Here is an 8,405-nt window from a genome sequence, read left to right as displayed (position 1 = left end):
GATTGTAATGCAACGGTTTTTTTACCCCCAGGTACCTGGCCGAGGTATTTTTGTTTTGTTTTCTTTCAAGATTTTATTTTTCATTGTGTATGTGTGTGTGTGGGGGGGTGTTTGTTAGCTTTTTGTCAATTTGGCATGAGCTAGAGTCATTTGAGAAAAGGGAACATCAGAAGTATCTCTACCAGACTGGCCTGTGGATCATTCTCTCTCTCTCTCTCTCTCTCTCTCTCTCTCTCTCTCTCTCTCTCTCTCTCTCTCTCTCTCTCTCTCTCTCTCTCTCTCTTCTTAAGACAGAGTTTCTCTGTAGCTTTGGAGCCTGTCCTGGAACTAGCTCTTGTAGACCAGGTTGGTCTCGAACTCAGAGACCTGCCTGCCTCTGCCTCCCAAGTGCTGGGATTAAAGGCATGCGCCACCACCGCCCGGCTGGATCATTTTCTTAATTAATGATTGATGTGAGACAACTCATTGTGGGTGGTGCCATCCTGGTCAGGTACTCCTGGGATGTATAATAAAGCAGGCTGAGCAAGACATGAGGAGCAAGTCAGTAGGCAAGACTCCTCCCAGTTTCTGTCTCCAGACTTTCTGCGCAGACTCTCTGTGAGGATAGACTGCTTTGGGGAAGGGAAATAAGCCCTTCCCACCCCAAGCTGCTTTCGGTCACAGCAATAGGAACCCTAAGACTCTGTGTGTGTGTGTGTGTGTGTGTGTGTGTGTGTGTGTGTGATTTTGTGCCCATGAGTGTGGTGCCTGCTGAGGTCCAAGGATAGTATCAGATCCCCTGCAGTTGGTTTCAAGCTGTTCTGTCTAAGTTTTAGGGACTGAACACTGGACCTCTGTAAAAGCAGTACAGACTCTTAACTGCTAAACTGCCTCTCTGGTACCCACATGGACCTTCAAGTCCCACAGGGTTTTCTAAGTGGTTAAGCACACCTATTGCTTCCATGAAAGCCTAGGACCCTAAGATTATACCTTAGTTTATTCTAATGAGATGCCTCAAGACAGGATCTTAGATTACCCCAAGTGAGGGACAAATCAAACCAGAAGTTCCAAACGTTCCAACCCCATGTCCTCACCTTTCTGGAGGACAGGGATGCCAGGGATGGAGTTCAATCCTATGGTCAACAACTTAATCAATCACACCTATACAATGGAAGCCGGGGTAAGAACTCTGGATACTGCAGTTCAAGGGGGCTTGCAGGTTGGTAAAGAGATTGAAGTGCTGGGAGTTTGGCAACCCCAACTCCCTGGAGAGAGAGGAACCGTGAGTCCTTTGGAGCTGTGTCCTTCCATTTGTCTGTTTGGGAATTAAAGCTTTTCATCACTGTCAAAGGACCAATGGACCACAATTTAGAAATCTTAATAGACTTTACTTTCAATTCTAGAATCAGACAACACTTCAGAGGATAGAGTAAGTGCTCCAAAGGGCCAAGTTAAAAAGGCCGCCTTTGCACAGAGGAGGACAGTAGGAAGGAGAAACTAAAGGAAATTGTCAGCTGTTAGTTACTTTCCACATAAGCAAAGAAACTGAGGCGGTGGTGTCACGCTAAAGCGTATGCAAGCACACACAGGTGTGCGCATGTGTGTGCATATATGCATGCATGCGTGTGTGTGTGTATGTTAGTTTATATTGTTTTTGTTTTGAGACAGGATCGTGCTATATAACCAGGTTGATTCTGAACTCAAAATCCTCTTGCCTTTGCCTTCCAAGTGTTAGCGTCCCCTGCCAGCACCACCAGTTCTGACTAGGATACATTCTGTACTAAGGACTAAGGCCAGGGGAGCTTCATTATCATTCCAGGTGAAACTGGTTGTTTGGGAAATATGGCTGCCATTTCCCCCTCACATCCCCCTGATGGCCAGTTGACCAGCCTGGCCTCAGAATGATGACAAGATGGATCCTTAGCATAAGTGACTACATTGTGACCTTTGGTCTGCTCTGTGGATGGCCTAGTGCAGAGGTTTATTCTAACACAATGGCCAGGTCTAGGTGTTGTTTAATACAAAAAGACTTTAGCTACCAAGTGCTTTCAGTGGATTCTGTAAATTGTTCTAGAAAATGATGGACCCAATATGTCGTCCTGATTTGAAGTACAGAAGCCCTAAGAACACACATCCCGGGTGTTGGAAGTGAGGGTCCTCAGTCTTCTTGGGTCCGCAGGCTAACTTCAGGGAGAGTCAGACTCAAAGAACCTTGCCCTTACCTATACAGCATCAGGGTTGAACTACAAGGCACTCCCTTGTTTGGAGGACGAGTGCTGGAACACAGTATACATGTTCACAGGCCAGTCCATGATATTAGAGCCCTCTGGACCAGCTGCTGTGCTAAGTGTTTTATATGTACTGCCTCAACTACTGCCCATTCTACATACGTGAAGCCGAGGCACGCAGTTGGAAAAATCGTGAATTGAACTCAAGTAGTTTGGCCTCAGAGCGCACACCAGAAACCGAGCCCCCATCCGGTCTCCCCCTCCTCAGTTCCACCCTCTGGATTCTCAAGCAGCTGGTGGCAAATCCGGAGGAAGACAGAAACACTTTCTCCTGAGACACTCCACCCTAGAGGCTGTGACGCAGTTACCGGGGCCCGGAAAATGGAAGGGATGCCACCTGTCTCATCTCGACCGAGACATTAAGTGTGAAATTCCTCAGACTCAATCAGTGCCGTCCCCAGAATCAATATTCATTACGGCCGCATGCATGAGCAAAAGTTAATCGTGAGGAGGGCCTAGAGGCTGTTCCCAAATTGGCTCCCCGCGAAAGAGAAGACAACGCCAACGGAGTTGCGCCTTCCTTCCTTTCTGCCGTGGAGATGGAGCACAGCAGAAAGTTCTACTCACGTGAACGGATTGAAAGGGCTCCACGCCGCCCCCCTCCCCACCCCGTTGTCCTCATAGTTTGTCATATGTAAAGTATTTTTTATTTGGAAGACAAAGCAAGACTAGATTAATGGTAGGGCTAGTGACCCCTATCTATAGAGGGCCTTGGCCTCTCATGAAAATTCTTAATAGAGTTCTTTCCCTTTAATTGCATGCCAGACTCTTTGGGGGCCCATCCATCTCTATGGATGCTCCAGGCACTCGCCTCTCTTTGTAATATGGTTCTGCCTGAGTGTGGAATCAGCTGATGAGGCCAGGGGTCCCAAGGCAGAACACCATCTGGCCAAGGTCATGGGTGGCAGATTACCAATTAGGAGGCATGGCAGGGAGGATGTTGTGTGGCCGGGGTCCAGGAATGGATGGTAGAGCAGCCATTAGGAAGGGAGGAGGTGGAGGTGTTGCCGCAGATTAATGCGCGGCTCTCTGCTCTCAGGGGACTCTGCATGAAATCTTAAATTTGGTCACTGAGAGATTTCAGAGGTGGAAAATGAAGCAACTTTATTAACCGATGGGCATGACTCAGAACCGTGTTTCTCAAACTTTCATGAGCGTATGAATCACCAAGGAATTTGTTAAAATATAATTTTGTATTTAGTGGGTCTGATACGGGTCTAAGATTTATTAAAATTCAGGAAGAAAAATAAAGGTAAAATCCAGGAGATGCCAATGCTGCTGGTCCTTAGACCACTGTGACACAAGACTTAGATCCTCTGCGGTTCTCTGCTTCCCCTCTGGAAGGCTTTGTTTACAATAAGCTACGTTATTGAAACCTGGTTTCTACAGGCCTCCCTCTATGCCAGACCCTTAAAATAAATGGGGTTCCTTCTCTTTTTTTTGGCTTTTTTTCAAGACAGGGTTTCTCTGTGGCTTTGGAGCCTGTCCTGGAACTAGCTCTTGTAGACCAGGCTGGTCTTGAACTCACAGAGATCCGCCTGCCTCTGCCTCCCGAGTGCTGGGATTAAAGGCATGCGCCACCACCGCCCGGCATGGGGTTCCTTCTTATGCTGATTTAATAATGATAAATAAGAAAGAGCTACCTCCTACACATTTTTTTCACCAATTTTTTTAATTGTACAAGTGATATATCTAGAATACTTAGACATCATGCAGTTTCATCTGTGGTATCTTTTCTTCTATCTAAAGTAAGGACTCATTAGTTCATGAGAAGTTGATAATACATCCAATACACCATTTGTGTGCAAGTTTAGCAACTGTACCTATGTGTTTCTCTAATAGGAGTAATTTGAATAAAAATCTAAACATAAACCTGAACTACACAGGCACACTTACTTGGCTTTGCAGTTAAATCTATCAACCTCTAGCATTCCTTATCTTCTTTCTTTAAATTTTGTTTTATTTTTATTGTTTTTATTGAGTTACATATTTTTCTCTGCTCCCCTCCCTGCCTCTCTCCTCCCCTTCTACCCTCTCCCATGGTCCCCATGCTCCCGATTTACACAGGATTTCTTATCTATTTCTACTTCCCATGTAGATTAGATCCATGTATGTCTCTCTTAGGGTCCTCATTGTTGTCTAGGTTCTCTGCAATTGTGAATTGTAGGCTGGTTTTTCTTTGCTTTATGTCTAAAAGCCACTAATGGGTGAGTACATATGATATATTTCTTTCTGTGTCTGGGTTACCTTACTCCATATGGTGGTTTCTAGCTCCATCTATTTGCCTGCAAATTTCAAGGTGTTGTTATTTTTCTCTGCTGTGTAGTACTCCATTATGTAAATGTACCACATTTTCCTTATTCATTCTTTGGTCGAGGGGTATTTAGGTTGTTTCCAGGTTCTGGTTATGATAAACAAAGCTGCTATGAACATAGTTGAGCACGATGTCCTTGTGGCACGATTGAGCATCCTTTGGGTATATACCCAAAAGTGATATTGCTGGGTCTTGAGGTAGGTTGTTTCCTAATTTTCTGAGAAATCACCATACTGATTTCCAAAGGGGTTGTACCGGGTTACACTCCCACCAGCAATACCCTACATCTTCTCCAGCACAAGTTGTCATCAGTGTTTTTGATCTTGGCCATTCTTACAGGTGTAAGATGGAATCTCAGAGTTGTTTTGATTCACATTTCTCTGGTGGCTAAGGATGTTGAGCATTTCTTAAGGGTCTTTCAGCCATTTTAAATTCTTCTGTTGAGAGTTCTCTGTTTAGGTCTGTACCCCATTTTTATTGGATTATTTGTTCTTTTGATGACCAATTTCTTGAGTTCTTGTATATTTTAGAGATCAGCCCTCTGTCTCATGTGGGGTTGGTGAAGATGTTTTCCCATTTTGTAGGCTACCATTTTGTCTTATTGATCATATCCTTTGCTTTATAGAAGCTTCTCAGTTCCAGGAGGTCCCACTTATTAATTGTTTCTCTCAGTGTCTGTGCTACTTGAGCTATATTTAGGAAGTGGTCTTCTGTGCCAATGCGTTCAAGTGTACTTCCCACTTTCTCTTCTATGAGGTTCAGTCAGTGTGGTTGGTTTTATGTTGAGGTCTATGATCCATTTGGACTTGAGTTTTGTGTGTGATAGATATGGATCTATTTTCATTCTTCTACATGTTGATATCCAGTTATGCCAGCACCATTTGTTTGATACACTCTTTTTAATCCATTTTATATTTTTTGCTTCTCTGTCAAAAATCAGTACTTTGTGTATAGCTATGTTTGTGGCTAGGTATTGGTTAAATCTGGTTTTGTCATGGGATATCTTGTTTTGTCTGTCAATGGTGATTGAAAGTTTAGCTGGGTATAGTAGTCTGGGCTTGCATTGTGGTCTTTTATTGTCTTCATAACACTTGACCAGGACCTTCTGACTTTCATTGTTTCCATTGAGAAGTCAGGTGTAATTCTGATAGGTCTGCCTTTATATGTTACTTGGCCTTTTTTTTTTTGCTGCTCTTAATATTCTTTCTTTATTCTGTATGTTTAGTGTTTTGATTATCATACGATGAGAGTACTTTTTTTGATCCAGTTTATTTGGTGTTTTGTTTTTTTTTTCTCAGAATAGGAAAATTTATTACTGTGTTTCAACTGTCAAAATTTAGGATCTTGGTCTTTCCTTCTTGCCTTTGTACAGGGCCAAAAGGGACACATTGGCTACTTTAACAACCTTAAAGCGGACTCCAAGAATATCACCTACAGCATGACCCTTTCGACCAAATCCAGCAACCAGAACTTCATCGTTTTCCTCAATGAAGTTCAAGGCAACCATCATTGGGAACGAAAGCTGTGATCTTCTTGCCGTGTCTTGAGAGCTGTACCCTGACACACTTCCTGATGGCAGAATTTGGCTGCTTGGCTTCAACTCCTACTTTTTCCAGCACGATTCCCTTGGCATGAGAGGCACCTCCAAAAGGATTGGCCTTCAGGGCCGTGCCCAAGTGGGCTTTCTTGTATTGTTTATCATGCCACTTCTGGTCCGTCGGTGGCTGCGGAGCTTCCTGGCAGTACGGTAGCCCACGACACTTGCCCATCTTGCCGACGCCACGGGCCCGAGAGAAAGAGAGAACCGGAAGCCTATTTGGTGTTTTGTAAGCTTTCTTGTATTTTCATAGGCACAGCTTTTTTAGGCTGGGAAAATTTTCTTCTGTCATTTTGTTGAATATATTTTCTGTGCTTTTGAGTTTGACTTCTTACACTCTATATCTAGCTATGCCAAAGACTTTTAACATCAAAGTCTTTCTAAGAAATATGTCCCTATTGGTCTCCATGTAGGCATCAGAGAGAAGATATTTTAACCTTAACTGGAGCTAGTAATTAACATGGTGCTACAGGGAGAGAAGGCCTATTCCCAATCTTTGACTCAGCAAGATACATCTTAGAGTCAGGCAGCAACTCAGTGAGGACCTAGATGAGCACCTGCTTTAGGAGCAAAGCAAGGAGATATTCTCCCATGGCTACTGGCTAACAGAAAGTGGAGGTCCTACTTTCAGAGTGGAAGGAGTCACTTGTGCTTACACAGGTCTCCTTCTGTCTTTCAAGCAGTCTGAAGAAGACCTCATGGGGACAGTTCTACTCGTGGAGTAGTAGGTGACCACTGAACATCATCAGGGCATTGACGACAGGGAAGAAAGGTGATGAAGGAGACAGAGGAGATGGAAGAGATGGAGGACTGGTCAAACAGCCTAGTGCGAAGGAAAGGCCAAGCTTCAAACATGAAGGGTTAATGACAGAACGCCCACTAGGGGAGCCCTTATTGCTAATGCTGGGATGCAGGAACCAGAGGAGATTCTAAGAGAGATACTTGTACCAATTCTGAAGACACCTTAGAAGAACCATGTAAAATCCAAAGGGAACCAGCGACTTTCCAGGCTCCTGAAGCAGCAGCCCCATTCCCTTCCCTATGGCTTATTCCTGCCATTGAGAGTCTACTCACAGATAAAAGTTATTGCCAACTGAAGGTACTTTGATCTCCTGGGGGACACTTAGAAAAGCTTAGGGACATAGTAGTAGGGTGACTGAGACTGGGATGGGAGTACTACAGACCAAATACCTTACGATGCACATGGGCAGCCCAGCCCTCAAACCACCACCACCACCATCGCTGTCTGTTCAAAACATCAGCTGTGCTGAAGTCACCGAACTTAAATCGGTCTTGTCCGTTCCCAGTTATGGTCGCATGGCAATACGCAAACTCTCAGCCTGACTGCCAGATGGGTCTCATAGCAGCCGCCACACAGTGGATTCCCCACCTTTCCTGTTTCTTTAATGTCACCTCTTAGAAATACACACAGTGCAAATTTCCTGCCCCTTCTGCTGGCGGATGTAACTTTTTTTTTTCTTTTTTCTTTTTTTTGGTTTTTGGAGACAGGGTTTCTCTGCAGCTTTTTTTTTTTAGAGCCTGTCCTGGAACTAGCTCTTGTAGACCAGGCTGGCCTCGAACTCACAGAGATCCGCCTGCCTCTGCCTCCCGAGTGCTGGGATTAAAGGCGTGCGCCACCACCGCCCGGCTCGGATGTAACTTTTATATCTTTACCAACATCTCTGTTTTTATCCCCGTACACCCCCACTTTACCAATCTTCTCAATTTCTTGCCTTCTCCATTTCCGCATTCAGAATTGTCACCGCAGAGGTGCCCTGGACATGTCCAGAAGCCTGTCTGCCCCCCCTTGGTCACTACAGAGTATCTGCTGTCCTTTCTCACCTCTCAAGTGCTGATGTGTGTTAGTCACAAAGCTTCCAGAAGGAGGCAGTGGTTGCTACTGTAGATTGCATCCCTTTCCTGTCTCCAGGAAGCCAAGACCCATGGCTCATACTCCCAGGCACCAGGTATCCTTAAAGTCCGTGCTGAATTTCATGGCAAAGCAGAGAACTCCTCTTTTCTTACCTATGCGGTTCTTGGAAGCTTTGCCTTCAAAGACACAAAATGAGGCTGCTGTAAAGAGCTGCAGCTCAGATCTCTCTTTGGAAGTAAGCAGTGTCTACAGAGATGCAACTCTATCCAAAACATAGATAACTTTTTCTTCTCGTTTCTCTCCTTCTGGTTAAGCGACAGCAGACATCTCAGTTCCCAGTGAGAAGCTTACTCC

The 8,405-nt window shown here is 44.7% G+C and overlaps 1 pseudogene; it reads right to left on the bottom strand.

The window, feature by feature from the left end:
* Positions 1–5,917: 5,917 nt before the first annotated feature.
* Positions 5,918–6,350, bottom strand: LOC119801405 (annotated as a pseudogene).
* Between the last annotated feature and the right edge of the window lie 2,055 nt (positions 6,351–8,405).

Source organism: Arvicola amphibius, chromosome 14, assembly GCF_903992535.2.
Source record: "Arvicola amphibius chromosome 14, mArvAmp1.2, whole genome shotgun sequence".
Classification (NCBI taxonomy): Eukaryota; Metazoa; Chordata; class Mammalia; order Rodentia; family Cricetidae; genus Arvicola; species Arvicola amphibius.
Note: the sequence above shows the minus strand (reverse complement) of the source record. Positions and strands in the feature narration are given on the sequence as shown.